We start from the raw sequence: 17,928 nt of genomic DNA on the forward strand, positions 1-17,928 counted from the left end.
AAAAGTTGGGTATTCATCCTTTCTGATGGAGGCATAATACTCCATAGTGTATATGGACCACATCTTCCTTATCCATTCATCCATTGAAGGGCATCTTGATTCTTTCCACAGTTTGGTGACCGTGGCCATTGCTGCTATAAACATTGGGGTACAGATGGCCCTTCTTTTCACGACATCTGTATCTTTGGGGTAAATACCCAGGAGTGCAATTGCAGGGTCTTAGGGAAGCTCTATTTTTAATTTCTTGAGGAATCTCCACACTGTATTCCAAAGTGGCTGCACCAATTTGCATTCCCACCAACGGTGTAAGAGGGTTTCCCTTTCTTCACATCCTCTCCAACACATGTTGTTTCCTGTCTTGCTAATTTTGGCCCTTCTAACTGGTGTAAGGTGGCATCTCAATGTGATTTTAATTTGAATCTCCCTGATGGTTAGTGATGATGAGCATTTTTTCATGTGTCTGATAGCCATTTGTCTGTCTTCATTTGAGAAGTGTCTGTTCACATCTTCTGTCCTTTTTTTTTTATATGATTGTCTGTTTTGTGTGTGTTGAGTTTGAGGAGTTCTTTATAGATCCTGGATATCAACCTTTTGTCTGTGCTGTCATTTGCAAATATCTTCTCCCATTTTGTGGGTTGCCTCTTTGTTTTGCTGACTGTTTCTTTTGCTGTGCAGAAGATTTTGATTTTGATGAAGTCCCCAAAGGTTGAACTTTTAATTATTTTCATCCTGATGGGTGAGAGGTAGTAGTATCTCATTGTGATTTCAGTTTGTTTTTTCCAGACAACGAATGGTGTTGGATCAAGTTTTCATATGCATGTTAGCAATTCATGTATTTCTTTAGTGAAATGTCTATTTATGAGGATTGGTATTATTTCTTTAAATATTTAATAGAATTTGCCAGCAAAGCTTTCTGTACCTGAGATTTCTTTGTGTAAAAATTTTTCATTACTAAGATAATTTCTTTATAGGTCTATTTAGTTTTTCTGTTTCAGATGGAAATATTTTGGGAATTTGTATATATCTAAGAATTTGTTTCATGTCCATTTCATTTAAGTTGTCTAATTTTTTTAGCGTAAGTTTTAATAGCACACCCTTTAATCTTTTTAACTTTCACAGGGTTGGTAGTGATGTCTCTGCTGTTATTCCTGATATTTGATGATTTTTTTTTTTAATTTTTTTTTTTTTTTAAAGATTTTATTTATTTATTTGAGAGAGAGAGACAGTGAGAGAGAGCATGAGCGAGGAGAAGGTCAGAGAGCGAAGCAGACTCCCCATGAAGCTGGGAGCCCGATGTGGGACTCGATCCCGGGACTCCAGGATCACGCCCTGAGCCGAAGGCAGTGGTCCCACCAACTGCGCCACCCAGGCGTCCCTATTTGATGATTTTTGTTTTTCTTGTTTAGTCTAATAAAAATGTGTCACTTTTATTGATCTTTTCAGATAACAACTTTCTTTTTCTTATTTTTGTTTTTGTTTTCTACTTAGTTGATTCTTAATTTAAGCTCTACTATTTCCTTCCTTCCTTTGATTTTTACTTTGGAATGATACTTTTTCTAGTTTTTTATAATGTAAGCTTAGGAATTGCTTTGTAATCTTTCTTCATTTCTAATATAGGCATATTTGGACTTATTGTGTTTCCATTTTAATGCATTCAAAGTATTTCATGTTTTGTGATTTATTCTTTGAGCCATATTTTTTTTTAAAAAGTGTGTGTTTAATTTCCAAATATTTGGGGGTTCCTCTAATGTCTTTCTGTTGTTAACTTTTATTTCAATTCCATTGTGGTCAGATAATATATTTTGTGTGGTTTCAATTCATTCATTCAATTATTGAGACTTGTTTTTTGCTTGACATATAGTCTACTTTGGTGAACGTTCCAAGATGGAACTTAAATACAATGCATGTTCTACTATAAGTGGGTGTGGTGTTCAATAGATATCGATTAAGTCAAGTTAGCTAATAGTGCAGTTCAATTACTCTATGTCCTTACTGATTTTTGATCTAGTTGTTCTAGATCAACCCAGAGTATACTGTTACTGAGAGTACAGTAACGACATCTCCAACTGTTACTATGGAAATTGTCCATCTCCTTTCAGTTATGTTTGGTTTTGCTTCATGTATTTTGAGACTCTTCTCTGATATTATATTTTCTCTGGAATTGCAATTCCGATTCTCTTATGATGACAGTTTTCATGATATATACTTTCCAACCTCTTACTTTTAATGTATTTGTGTCTTTGAACTTCAAGGGTGTCTTTAAGACATAGTTTGATCTTGGGGTTAATCCAGTGTGACAATATCTGACTTTTTGTTAGACTGCTTAACCCAGTTACATTTAATATAATTATTGATATGGTTGAAGTTGCTTCTGATGTTTGTTTATTTGTTTTCTGTAAGTGTCTTACATGTGATAGATCATTTTTTATCTTGTTATTTTGATATTCTCTTTGCTTTAAATTTCCTATGATAAATCTATGTATAGAGGTCTGTGCTTATCCTGTGCTTGTAGTTTGTTGAGCTTCTTGATGGGTACATTAATGTTATTCATCAATTTGAAGAAGTTTTTTTAATAGACCTTATTTTAAAGGCAGTTTTAGGTTCACATGAAGTAGAGAGTTCCCGTATATCCTCTCCCCTTACACTCTGCCAATATCGCACCCCATAGGGGTACATTTGCTGCAAATGAATCAATCACCCACATGCCATGTCATTATCACCTAAATTCTGTAGTTTACATGACAGTCTACTCATGGTGTTACACATTTGAAGGCTTTTTAAAAAAGAGTTATCCATTTATTTTATTATTATTATTATTTTTTTAAAGATTTTATTTATTTATTTGACAGAGAGAATTCACAAGTAGATGGAGAGACAGGCAGAGAGAGAGAGGGAAGCAGGCTTCCTGCTGAGCAGAGAGCCCGATGCGGGACTCGATCCCAGGACCCTGAGATCATGACCTGAGCCGAAGGCAGCGGCTTAACCCACTGAGCCACCCAGGCGCCCCATTTATTTTAGAGAGAGACTTACACTCTGCCAATATCGCACCCCATAGGGGTACATTTGCTGCAAATGAATCAATCACCCACATGCCATGTCATTATCACCTAAATTCCGTAGTTTACATGACAGTCTACTCATGGTGTTACACATTTGAAGGCTTTTTAAAAAGAGTTATCCATTTATTTTAGAGAGAGATTGAACACAAGGGTGAGGGGCAGACGGAGAAGGAGAGAGAATTTCAAGTAGACTCTGCACTGAGCATGGAGCTCAACACAGGGCTCGATTTTACAATCCTGAAATCTTGACCTGAGCTGACAGCAAAAAAAAAAAAAAAAAAAAAAAAAGAAAAAGAATCAGACACTTAACCAATTGTGTCACCCAGGTGCCCCACCCTTTAAGCCTTTGGCAAGTATATAATGACATGTATTCACTATAGTGTTGTACAGAGAATTTCACTGCCTTTAAAAATCCTCTATGCTCTGCCTATTCATCAAATTTAGGAAGTTTTTACCCATAATTTCTTTATTTTTTTCCTGCTGTTTTTTACTAATTTCTCATTCTGAGGTTTCCATTTAATATATGTTGATATGCTTTTATGGTGTCCCTCAGTTCTCTGAGGCTTTGTTAATTTTTCTTCATTCTTTGTCCTTTGGATTAAATAAATTCTATTTATCTATCTTTTATTTCACAGATTCTTTATTTTTCCAGACAAATCTGCTAAATTTTTCATTTCAATTATTGCAGCTTTTCAACTACTGAATTTGCATTTGTGTTCTTCCTCTCCATTCTCCATATATTCATATGCCTCAAGATATATATTATACACGTATCAATGTTTGTGTATAATATGTATAATTTATATAGGTATCTTTCAGGACTTTTTTCCTTTTATTGACCTGATAAGTCTTTCTCTTTGATAAGTCTTTGTTGTCATAATTTCCTTTAATTCTTTAAGCATGATTTTCTTCAATTTCTTTAACAATTTTAAGTAATTAATTACCGTGAAGCCTTTGTGTGCTGGGGTTAACATCTGGGGGGCTTCAGAGGGCCTTTATTGACTCAATTCTCCACAAAGTGGTCAAAGTTAATGTTCTCTTTCATGTCTTATAAGTTTTTGTAGAAAATGGGACTTATTGCATAAAGTATTTTAACAACTCTGGATTCTGAATTCCCCCCACCCACTCTTGTTGCTGTTTATATGTTTAGTGATTTTCCAGGAAGAATTCTGTAGATTCCATTTTTCAAACACTGTGTGGCTGCTGATGGCTTTAAATTTCTTTCTTTTTACCTTGTTTTTACTTTTAATCTTGGACATATAGAAGTTGTCCTGAATCCATAAATCTGCCTTGATTTTGATGATCCCCTCAGCCAGTGTATGGTCATAAGTTGCTTTCAAATACTTAAAACCAGTGAATCTTCCACCCTTTGCCAATAGACCTGAATGTGGATTTAGGAATTTCACTTAAAGTTCAGTTCATTTAAAAGTCTTCTTTGGGGGTACTTGGATGGCACAGTCAGTTGGACGTCTGATTCTTGGTTTCTTCTCAGGTTGTGATCTCATGGTGGTGGGATCAAGCCTTGCACTGGGCTGTGCTCAGAGTGGAGTCTGCTGGAGTTTCTTTCTCCTCTCCCTCTGTCCCTCCCCACTGTGTCCTCTCTCACTCTCTTTCTCTCTGGAATGAATGCATAAATCTTTAGAAAAAAAGAAATAAATTAACTGCAAAGTCTTCTTTGGTTTTATTTCCCACATCTTTGTTATTCAAGCACAAGACTTCACATTCAGCCAAATACATAGTGGGAGTTGGGACACTCTCTGGTTTTTCTTGAGAGTTTGGGTAGCCTTGAGGAGGTGGCTAGCCTTCCACACTGCCAGGGGTAGGCAAGTACATCTCAAGACTCACTATGCCTGTCTTATTTTCCAGGTCTAACTGGTAAATTTCTGGTTCACAACTTTTAGCTTTCCCCAACCAGAATGTCACCTCAATCTATGTGCAACACTGATCACCTCTCTTTATTTGCCACTGAAATCTCTACCTGTGGGATTTTTCCATATTTTACTCCAAGTCAGTCCTCTTTGTCAGTCAAGCTGTTGGTTTGCTTGACCTAACCCACACTAATAGAATTATGGAGGCCACAGACTTGATGTGGAAGCTATCCAAGCAGCCTCAGGTGAAAAAAGCTTTTATCTGAGTTTTAATAATTTTTCTTGAATAAATCCTTCTTAGTTTGCTAGATGCCTTTGGTTGATTCCCAAAACATGATTGTTTTGGACAATTTTGTCCTGTTTTACAATTTTTAGGAGGATGGCTTGCTGGACTTCTCACTCTATCATTCTGGACTCCCATCTCTTTATTTCTATTTTAATCAACATTTCCAAGACTTACTTGACAGTAGTCCTTCTTCGTTTAAGCAATACCTTGTAACAGTTGCTGAATGTAGGACTTTTGGAGACACTTTGGGAAACACTGGCATAGATGAAATGGGCAGAGATTATTCAGTCTAACTTGCTTTACACAGAGTCTACCAATCATACCTCAATCCATGCTTGCCAACACTTTGAGTGATGGGGAGGAACAGGGAGTAAATCAGATGGTGATTTACTCTAAATCAGATGGTGAACTGTGGACTGGAGCCAGTCTACAATATGACTTGTTTAAGCTGTACCAAATCCCTAAAATTTAGTTAGGAGATGACAGCTAGAAATCCAGATTCCGATTTTCCTTTTCAGAAAATCTCATAGTACTACACCATTCCTACATGGCAAAAATAAGTTACTAGTAAACATTTAAAACCATACAGTTCCTCACTGACTAAGCATACCTCCTCTATTAATTATCTGGACCCACAAGTTATTTGAGTTTATAGTATCAGCTCCCAATGAAGTATTTGGATTAATGAAGGTTATTTCCTCATATTCTGATATCTCTGATCATGCCTCAGCTTCACCTGTGGCAGGATACTAGCTTCTAGCTTCTTGTTCAAAATCAGAATTACAGTGGTCATATTCACAACTTGATTTTCATTAAGACCAGTGGTATGAGTGTGCAAGATGGCTGGCCACTATTGATGATATTATCAATAAAGCAAGGTAGAGCCTTCTAGCTCTACAGTGATAGACCCTTTCATTTCATTTCATTTCTTTTCTTTCTTTCTTTATCTCTGCCCTCCGATATGGATCCATACCTATATTTGGGTGAATTTCAGTAGCAATCAAGAAAACTTATAAATGAAACAAGGACTTGGAGAAGGAGCCACGAGTATATGTAGGAAGCCGTATCTCTGACAAGTGTCTCAGTAATCAGGAAGCCCTTCTGAAGAGATGAGATATCACGAATAATTTTTTGAATTAGGAAGGAAACCTTGGTAGAGGGCAGAAGACAAATGGTAGAATTTAAAAGAAGACATAGCATCAGTAAATATGTTAGAGAACCAAAAAGTTACTGAGAAAATAGTCATAACAAAAGTGAATGGAATGGGCATCACGGAAAAGAAATGCTAGTTTTTAAAAATGTCCCTAAATTCTTTTTGACGATGAGTGTTTGCAGCTTACTCATCTCCAAGTACTTTTAAAGGGACTCCTTCCCACTTACCGGCCACTCTCTTCTGTACCCCAGGGTCTTCCACAGAGGCTTCTCCCCTAAGCCTCCTTTTAACACTCAGGAGAATTCCACATCATTGGAAATGTTAGGAAAGGTGGCTGGCTCTCAGTGGGTCCATTGATTTCTCTTCCCCCCCCCCAATGAGTTCCCAATTCACTCACCTTTTAGTTGCTTAGCAGAAATGAATTCATTTCTTTCTCCAGGTTCACTGTGGAGTTGCATGTAAGACTTTCACGCCTTACAAAGTCACTGGTACCGTGCTGAAATCAATATTAATCATATACGGCTTGATACTGTAATTGAATAGTTTTTACACAGATGATATTAACTGATAAAATATGGCATCCTCATGAGAAAACATTACCTTGAAATATTAGCGTTATGATATGTTAATTTCTTTGGAGGATATGACTACAGATATATGAGCAGAGGTAAATTTTCCAGCACTTCGGCTGACAAATTCCATGTCAACATAACTCTCAAGAATTTGTATTACTACTTGGCGATGACTTATATGATGATGTATAACAACTTAAAGGGTTTTAAAATGCAGTATTTTGACTAATGTGGTTTGGTAAATAGCATTTGTGATTAGTTCCTTTTCTTTTTCTCCCCCCGATTTCTGCAATACTGACAAAAGCCAGTAATAATAATAAAAATCACCTCTCCAAATGGAAAATGCCCCACTCCATCACCAACAGTTCCTGGGAAGGCTCCAAGTTCTGTACAGAACAGAGATCTGGGAGCCCGGCAAAATCAGATGCACACTGTACTCATTGTCACATTAACGCCTCTCATTTCTATCTGGGTGTTTGGCCTCAAATTCTAGTTTCTAAGAACTTTTGCCATGGTGATTCATTCTACATAAACCATATGACCCCGAGGGAGGCTCTGAGCCCTGTGTGCTGTCTCTGAGGAAAAACTCAGGGCAAGTACATCATTCTGATATGCCCTTACACACAAGAAGTGTGAACCTGTCCCTAGAGAGCTTGGGTCAGCAATGGTGTCTACACTTCTTAGAATTTGGCATAGTTTCACAGATTCTGTCACTTTGAGAAACAACTGAAGCATAAATGGTGGTCATTTGTAGCCATTTCATTTGCCCTGAAGAAAAAAAGGCCCAGAATCCCCTTCTCCTGGGAACTGAGAACAGGAGTGTCCTCCTGGATTTCCCTTGATACCTACCAACTCTTCTCAAATGAGGCCAGCATCCATTTCTTACTCAACCACTGGCCCACATTGTTTGGAAGTCATTAACTCTCTACTAAGGCTTCTTTCATAGAAATCTCTCCCCTTTTTCTATTTCTCTGCATTAGCCTGGCCCCTTGTCGTTCTCCTCAGAGAACTAGAGTCTTCTCAAGAATAATGCAGCCCAAGTAGAATGGGGCCACCTTTTATAGTCAATACAAAGTTGTCTCTAGACAATAAACAATTGTTTACTACTTTGGGGAAGCAAGAGTCTCCCAGCCTCTCCTGTCTGATCTGGCACGTTGAAGGTGATCAATGCAAAGTACAACAGAGCTCACCTATAAATTATTTGCGAAGGAGATTTCCTACTGTGGCTTTTGAACACTTGACATGTGTTTGGTTCTAACACTGCCATTCTCATTCCTTAATCTCAAGTGGAACAATGAACTTGATATTAATCTGTCTTAAGGAGAAGCATCTGGAGGCTGGCTAGTAAAACTTGAATTTGATGGAGGGAAAAAGACTTTCAATCAAGCCCTACTTACACAGGCCATTTGGAGATGCCCTATGTTGTTTGCCTTTGTCCCAAATCTCTGTCTGTTTGATGAGAGTGGTGAGCAGGACTCTTTCCTAAGGGCTCAAGTTTGGGACACAGTTCTTTCAACTACTGGTAGTAAATGAAACTCCACATCTCAGCAAAACGTTCCTCTTTCCCCTCATCTCCCAACCTCTTGGACCTTTCTCCATCACCCTTCTTCTCCCTTACCTTACACTTCCTATCCTCTACTGGGTTCTGGCCAGATGTTTGGGGCCTTGGTGTGATGGTAAATAGGGAACACCCTTGATCTGGGCAGCCAGATGCTCCAGGGGCACCTTCTGGAGAGTCTTCCCATCAGTACACTATGACATAGACCAGCTGAAGAGGCATGGCAGTGCCAGAAAGCATGACAGCTGGCCTGCCTGACAGATTGGGTATACAACACACATACCGACCTCAGGGACTGCAGTTAGGGGCTCACATTTCCTCTCCAGGAACAGGGCTTTGAGGAAGAGTGGACTTTAGGGAGCAGCAGATTTTCCCCATCACCAACATTGTCTCTTCACTCTTAAGAACTGTTTTCACTCTTATGTTTAATATCATTGACCAGTTATTGACATAAGGAAAAGAAAACTTGAATTCATTTAATTAAGACACTTCATTTTTTGAGTAGTTTCAGGTTCACAGCAAAACTGAGAGGAAAGTACAGAGATTTCCCATATACTCCTTGTACTCCCACAGATACGACCTTCTCCATTATCAATATCCCTCTCCCTGCCCCCACCCCAGAGTGGTGCATTCATTACAACTCATGAACTTACATTGACACGGCATTATTGCTATGTCCAATGTTTACATTATGGTTTGCTCTTAGTGTACTTTCTCTGGATTTGGACGAATGTCTAATGACAGGAATCCATCATTATCACATCATATAGAATTATTTCACTGCCTTAAAAAAATCTGTGCTCTGCCTATTCCCCCCTCCCTTTCTCAACCTGTGGCAATCACAGATCCTTTTACCCTCTCCTGGGGTTTGCCTTTTCCAGAATGTCAGATAGCTAGAATCACCTATAAGACATAATCTTTACAGGCTGGAGTCTTTCACTTTGGCCTATGCATTTCAGTTTCCTCCACATCTTCTTATGCCTCAATAGCTCATTTCTGTATAGTGTTGAATAATATTGCATTGTTTGGATGTAGCACAGTGGTTTTTTAGTTTTGTTTTTGTTTTTTATCTATTCATCGACTGAAGGATATCTTGGTTGTTTCCAAATTTTGGCAACTATGAACTCCGTTGCTATAAATCTTGTTTGCAGATTTTTGGGTAAGTAGGAATTTTCACCTCATTTGGCAAATACCAAGGATTGTCATTACTGGTTCATATAGTAGAGGTATATAATAGCTTCTGTCATCCTCAAACATCTTGTTGCCCATTTATTTCATGCTCTTACAGTCTCACTGATTTTTCATGGTATTGTTGGGCCATATTAATGAAACATGTCTGAATTAGAAGCTACCTTTTTCTAGCAAAAATATATGGCAGTCTTTTATTATCTCTTAAGCTACACAAAATGAGAAAAATGAGTCCATTTTAATAATCTTAATTCAAATAAACTCTTTTTAGCCTTCTTGTGAAATTGATGTGATATGTGATCCCCAATAAGCCTTTTGTATGGTACAGGCTGGTCTTGGCTGAGTCAGGAATAGTGTCACTGAAGGCCGCCTATCCAGACGTGGTGGGAAAGTGAGCTCATCACCTACAAAACATACTGAAGCATCATTTCTAAAGTGTATCTATTGCTGGAATGAAGACTGAGGCAAACCAACAATTTTTCTTGGCTATAAGCTATTGATAGGGTTGAAATTTTCTAGCTTTGTTTCTCAAGAAGGATGAGGATGGGGAGATAGCTGCATATCTACCTGCATCGTTCAGTGGTAGGGTTTAGTGTTGGGAAGATTACAGGTCTTAAAACCAATAAGACACAGAATTTGTTTGAATTTTGGCTTTGCTACAGCCTCATTGTGAAACCTTGGAAAAATTACTTGCTTGAGTTTAATAACTTATTAATGTTTAAGTTTTCCCTTCAACAAGTGGGTTTAATAATACCTCTTCTACAGGTTTATTGGGACAATTTATCTGAGGTCATTAATGTAGAATGCTTGACACATAATAAGTGTTCAGTGTTGGTTAACTTAGATGAGGCATTGAAATTCACCGAGACCTTCATGAATCAAACAGGTCATTCTAAGATAAAGCCTGAGTATGCAACAGCATATTCTAGGTTTTGGCTTTAGGTTGTCGTTCCATTTTTGGGTTTAAGTATTCCATCTTTTATCCTAACTTTTCCTAAATTGAATATAACTAATACATGATCAGCAAAATGGAACTTCTGTCCATAACCAAAAATCCGCTGACAGATTTGTTTTCCTGTATCCTAAATGAGTAAAATAAAAGAAGAATGAAAAGGAGGCAAAAATTTGACAGACGGAAGGAATTACTGGATCTGTGCAATGCTGATTTGAAACACATGAACTTAAATAAATGAGTAAATGTGAGTGAACACACACACACACACACACACAACACACACACAGGCGTGAGAGCGAATGGCTGCTTTGAGATTTACATTATCTAAAAGTTTTTGTGCTGCACATAAAATTAAGCGTTGGAACCACAATATTTTAGTTTTAACACAAATGTTCCATATGATGTCATTGTCCCACACCATCACCCAATCCGAGAGTAACCCACGTCGAAGTGATTTTATGTCTTCTCTCTCCAAATCTGTTAGCATTAACATAAATGTCGCAACTCTAAATGTAGCCTCAGAATTAGTGTCAAGATTGCTTTCCAGATGCTAGTCTAGAAGGTTACTACGGCTCTTGCTCTCTGGGCCTCAAAAGAAATTCCTTTTACAGAAGGCAAGACAGAAAGCTTGAAAAGAGCTCCATGCTTGTATGCTCACTGTAAAGAAAAGTGATGGTTACCAAACAGGTCCGCGATTGCTGAAGAGTTGCTAACTATGTTTGAAATACCTCTCAGAAACACGTGCACATGTGTGGATGTGCACACACACACACACACACACACACAAAATCCAAGTTTGTTCTAACTATTCCAGTTACCAAATGTTTCACATTTTCCTTCTTCACCCTTCGTTTTTCAATTCTGCATTTCCCTGCACAACTTTTTTTTTTTTTCACATTCTAGTATTTCTGAAGAGGGTATATCATATTGATAACACATCAAAATTTAGTCAGTAGCTTTTTTTAGCACTTAAAGTAATAGCAATTTTTAGAACATAAAACAATAGCGTGTCTTAACATCAAAGTTATCTTAGATTTAACAAATACATTAATTCAGATATTTTTATTATCTAGCTATCCATGGCTCAGATTCTAGTGAAAATGATCCCACTTGGATTTTTCTTGAGTTTCCTGAGATCCAATTTCTCAACATGGGACCAAGGACTTCAGTGTTGAACCTTGTAGTTGGTTTCTTTAGAAAACATTATGATTTCACAAGATAAAGTATCTTTATGATGTCAGATGGGGGATTTATGAAAGAATTTGGCCTCGCAACCATATATTCTGTTGTCCTTCATGACTGTGGATGGCATTTTGTCTGGCTCTCTTAAGTGAGTTTCCATCACCTGTGTCCTACCTGCATGCATAAATTATCCAGGCTTCCCTTAAAAACGATAATAATATGAAAGCCCTTCTTCCTGTCAAGCTCATTACCTGCCTTATCTCATTCCTTCCTTTGGCAGCCTTGGAAAGTACATCTTACAGTTACCAGTTTATAGCTACCTCCCCATCCCTTGAGGATGAGGGAGGTTAAACACACAGTCCCATGTAATGTGTTGGATTAGGGAGTTGGGATGGAATCCTGTCCATCTGCATTCAAAACTCTTACTTGCTTTGCTCCCCTGGTGAGTGTTTTTTTTCTCCAGATTTCCCCTTTTGAGGCCTGCATCCTTGGGCTCTGGATGCAAGTGCCTTTACTCAGATGGAGCCCCTGATGGTGGGGTAACAAGTTTGTTGCATTGATCTTCCTGCCATATGTCCCAGGTGTCAACTATTCCTCAACAGGTGTGACACAGTGGTACCTGGGTGGCTCAGTTGGTTCAGCTTCTGACTTTGGCTCAGATTTTGATCTTGAGGTCCTGGGATTGAGCCCCACATTGGGCTCTGCATTCACCAGGGAGTCTGCTTGTCCATTTCCTTCTCTCTCTGTCCCTCCCCTGTTCGTGCTCTCTCTCAAATAAATAAATAAAATCTTTAAAAAGAAAAAAAAAAAGGTGTTACACAGCATTCCACTTACCGTACCTCTGTGCATTTCATTCTGCCTGCCCTTTTTTGTATCGCAGTAGCCTAAATGGGTATTTGCCGAGCCTCTGTGCTGTGATCTGCTCTATGCTAGGTGTGCATTCCACTTTTGAAACTTACATCCCTAGGATGAAAAATGGGTAGGCTCTCTGTTTGCCTTCTTACCTCTGAGTTCCCAGGAATATTCATTTATTTAAAAAAAAAAAATCAACATTTACTGGCTACCTGCTATGTTTCAGACTGTGTGAGAGAAGCAACAAATCAGCAGGGGCCTTAGTTCTTCCAGAACTCTGAGTCTGGTGCAGAAGACAGGTAAACGGGCAATGAGCTTTCCTGTGTGATCACAGTGGATGGTGCACAGGTGGCTCAGAAGAGAAGCATGTTGACAAGATTGGCCACTGTGGACACTGGCCAGTCAACTCTGGCCACGTCAAGGAAAGACCAGAGAAGAGGATTGTTTAGCTCACGGCTGCCTGAGTTGGCAGTGAGACTCATGCATAAGCTCTGATCCAGAAAGTTCTTCCCACTGGAAAGCTCGTATTACTGTTCTGATCTGGAGTTGCCACAAGGTCTGATGAGTAGTGTCAGGCTCTTTGCATTATGTGTAGCTCCAAATCTGAAGGTATAGTAGGACTGACATGGCTGCCTTGACTCATTTTTGGCTTGACTTGGGTTGTGTTACTACTTTGACTTCCTGTTGGATCATGTAGTCTCTCAAAGGAAGTGAACTCCTTCATTGAATAGTTTCATCCTTATGAATGCTCGGGCCAAGGAACTGGGATAGAAGCAATCAGTGAACAAGGGCAGAGTTAGAGCCCAAAGGAGATCTCTGCACCTACAGGCTCTCTGCCTGGATCGATCGACTTGATGCACAGTTATCTCTGTACATGAAGAAGTCATCATATCTAGGCTGAAAAGCCATTCAAACTTGGAGACAAATTTTAGGCAAAACTTTTTGTTCCTGTTTCAAAAAAATCTATGTTTGACTTTGGAGAAACTGAGGTCATTTGTTACGATTCCTCTCACTTTTTAAAAAGCTTATCTTAAAAATCCTCTTTTATGTACCCCAAAATATTTGGAGGCTAGACAGTCTTTCTAAACCAACAGAATTATGTGGCAGAGTATGTAAGTAGGGGCCACAAGAGTATGGTTGGTTCAAATTCAGAAATAATAAGGATTTGGGTTTATAATTGTGCAATGTGGACACTGGCCAGTCAACTCTGGCCACGTCAGGTAATGACCAAGGGGAAGTGTGAGGGGAAGTTTCACACTTCCCCTTTTGACTATCCTTTTGACTGCCTTAAGTTACTAATTGGTCATTTTCTTCCTGGATAGAATAAGCTACCAGACCCTGATGTATGTTAGGCTGCATTAATGCAAAACTCGTACTAAAATCCCTTTTCTCTGTGTTCGTTAATCCACAGCTGAAAAAAATGATGTCCACCTCCTTGAGAAGGATATTAGAAAACTGGAAGAAATACCCAGAGGAGAACTGGAGTTTTGAGGTACTATTTGATACAGTCAAAGCAACTGGGATGTTTAACTTGGTAAAATAGTCGATGCTTCCCAATACTGAGTTGGGTGTTGAATGAAAAAAGAGAATATGGGTAGAATCACACAATAATATAGTGTGAGTGTGTGTGTGTGTAAGAGAGAGATCAAGGGGATATTTGTAACTAAATGCCACTATGTAAGCCATCCTTCCATAACTTATGTAATTCTACCTAATGTTATTGACAACCTTGCATGGTATATTTTACTGTCCACATTTTGTAGATGAAGAAACTAATGACCAGAGAGTTTAAGTTAATGTGTCCAGGTTTGCTCAGACAAGTTTTGGACCTAGAAATATTTTCATTGAAACTTCATACTCATGGGGCTTGGGGGTGGCTCAGTAGATAAGTCTGCCTTAGCTCAGGTCATGATCCCAAGGTCCTTAGATGGAGCCCCACATCGAGGTCCTTGCTCAGCAGGGACCCTGCTTCTCCCTCTGCCTGCTGCTCCCCCTGCTTGTGCTCTCTCTCTTCTCTACCTCTCTGACAAATAAATAAATAAGCAATCTTTAATGAAAGACCTCCTTATTAAGTAATTGTGGGCTGATTTACATAAAGCTAAGACCTTTAATCAATTACAAAATTATTTTGAAATCTGTTTTTTTTTTTTTTTCTGTCATTCATGCTATACATGCTATATAAACCTTGAATCCCATTGGCCCAGGTTTTTAAGTCAAACTTCGGTGATGTGAATAATCTTAATTCAGGGGACCCATTTTCTTAGGCTTGAGCCAAATTTCCTTTTCTATTTAGTCAATCATTGTAGCAATGGAAATATCATTTTTAATATATTCTTTTTGCCTAATAACTGATTCCAGGTTAGTTAAGTGTGGAATGGGATGTGATAAAATGTGATGACCCAAGTTCCACTCACTGGCAGAAAAATTCTTGAACAGAAAGGTTGGGAGTTAACAGAGCTAAAAGTACTAACACAGTGGTAGTTCTGAGTAAATTTGGACCTATGGTCACTCAGCCCTTCCACTAACTGGTTTTATGGCTTTGGACATTGTGTCCCTCTCTTAGGACCCGCTTCCACAGTTTTCCTTTATTCCTGCAAAATGAAGGAGGTCAAAACCAAAGAACATCAGGTCTGCTTCCTGCTAGAACATTCTATAGGTTTATGAAACACACTTGAATTTTTAGATAAATATATTTTCAGATTTAGTATTGAGGTTTCCTTTCTTTATAAATACCTTGTACTTTCTGGGGCACCTGGATGGCTCAGTTGGTTAACCGACCAACTTTTGATTTTGACTCAGGTCATGATTTCAGGAACATGGGATCAAGCCTCGGGTCTGGGGAGGTTGGTAGGGGGTGGTCTGTGCTCAGCAGGGTGTCTGCTTGCCCCTCTCCCTCCCCCCACTTGCGCTTTCTCTCTAAAATAAATAAATAAATAAAATCTTTAAAAAAAAAAACACTTATTCCTTATATTTTCTGGAGACCAAAAAATGGTGAAAAAGTAGAGACAAATGTAAGAATGGGGAATAAAAATTTGAAAAGAAGGAAGAAAAGGGGTAGATTAGAGGCAGCATGGGAACGGAAAATGTTCCTTAAGGCCGATGCTTAACCGACTGGGCCACCAAGGTGCTCCGGGGATTCAAAGTTCCTATTTCAACCCTCCCCTCCCCTGATACTGTGAGACTTTTCAAGATGGATCCTGTCTGCTCGTTAACCACCTTCCCCCAGAAAGTTTGTGAACACTTGGAAAACTGGAATACGGTCTTATTGAGGTCTGCCTCCTTTATCCTCGCTCGCACAAGAAGTCACACACTAAATCGATGGGCAGCGTGAAACTGAGCTTCTCTGGTGAATGGAAATAAAGGAACCTCCTTGTGCTTTTATTCCAGTACTCCTTGCTTCCTCCGTGCCTGGGGCTGCTGACGGAGGCAACAGGAAGAGGCTCTGGGTCAGGGTTTCTGCTTCCATCGCTCTCTGCTCGTCCCTGGTCGTCCCCTCCTCCTTCCTTCTCCTTCTGTGTCTTCCGGAGCACCAAGGCAACAAGCCTAGCAGGCAGAGCGCCTTTTTCACTACCCGGCTTCCAGATGTCCACACCACGCAAAATAATCAGACAGGGGACTTCTTCGGTTGACTCCAAGGACAAATGCTCAAAGGTCCAAATTCAAATTAGGGCGGTCACAATATTCCCCTCCCCGCCCCACCCATTCGTGTAGAGGCTTGGCGGCAGGAGGAGAGGCTGCTGGAATGAAACAGGGGGTCGATCTCCGTGCTTTGGAAACAAGGGTCCTTGGCTCCTTTCAGACTTTCTGGGGCTTGGAATCATGTGTTGTCTCTGGTGATTCAAAGCATAATAGGGTTGATACCTGTTATATTACTCTGGAGCATTGTGTCACTCGGCTGGTTTAAAAGGTGGGAGAGAAGGGTGGCAGGAGGGAGGAAGCTGTACTTGATCCTTATGGAAGCCAGTTAAAATTAATTGGAAAAAGCTTTTAAAGACCCAAGATGCAGACCAAATGCATCTCCGACCTGCGGCCTCATCCCGCACGGAACACGGAGGTTACTGCGAAGCTGCAGATTTATGCAGAAGGGTTGGGTGATGGAAAATGAGACAAAAGCATTTGGATTTTATTATTCCATTTACTCTGACCCTGGGCCATAAAGGGTTTGGAGAGCCTGTTTTATGTATTCAGCTGGTTGCCACACTGACAGGCATTTGGAGCCACTTAAATAAACCACCCCAGTCCCACAGCTGCAACAGCACCGCATCCAATATAGGTTAGGGTCGGAACGCGGAGCCCACGCCACAGCGTCTCCAGCAGGTGCACCGGGAAGTTATTGTTTGTTTGCTTTTCTGTGGTCCCTGATTTTTGGCATAGCTTCTTTCTCCGTCCATGGAATTGGATTTCCAGCTAACGTGGAGACTGAAATTGGTTTGGTTTTTGCACAAAGGGCGCTCACCTTTGGAGTCGACCTGTTTTCCAGGAATGCTCTGTCTTTTCATGGAGTGTGAATTGGATTTCAGAGACGTTGGTGAGGTTAGGGTTTGGTTTGGAGATTTGTGCAGACTCATGTTCTTTCTTTCTTCTTTCTTTCTTTCTTTCTTTCTTTCAAGTTGTCTTCTCATTGTTCACAGAATTCTTTGGACCTGACTTGCTTGTGGGAGCTCCTGGTACAGCTGAAAGGCAGACCAAGTAAAGAATTCAACATGGAAGACTATGGAATCGAATCCACAAGGATTTCTCTGTGAGAGATAAAACCTCAGTCCTGGGTTTTCTGTTTACTTGTGGAGACACAAGAGGACTAAACAGAGGAGTAGAGGGAGGAAAAGTGGAACAGGAGGAGTTGAGTCTTCCCAGGTAGAGCCTCTCAGTCTTCAATATGTTTCATCAGCAAACCTCATCCTAGAACAAGACACTGTTTCCATTTTACAGATGTCAAAACTGAGGCTGGGAAAGGTTAAAAGATGCGTCCAAGGGTCACGTGACTAGAAAGGAGGGGTCTTTCAGCTCTGTGGCTTTGCCCACACACATCCCTCCTTCTGTAACAAAGCCTCTGCTTGCCGCTAACAGAGGTACAATTACCAAACAGAATCCAGGCGCTCGGATTCTGGAAACCAGAACCACCCAAAGGGGGGGGGTGCACCAAGAGCATGGGGCTTGAAACACCTTTTGACCTTGAGAGCGTACTCGTTCAGAACCCCAAAAAGAGTGTGGACAAGCTAATTGAGGATATCTGTTTGGTTTCATACTGTTCGTGT

Source organism: Neovison vison, chromosome 13, assembly GCF_020171115.1.
Source record: "Neovison vison isolate M4711 chromosome 13, ASM_NN_V1, whole genome shotgun sequence".
NCBI classification, from domain to species: domain Eukaryota; kingdom Metazoa; phylum Chordata; class Mammalia; order Carnivora; family Mustelidae; genus Neogale; species Neogale vison.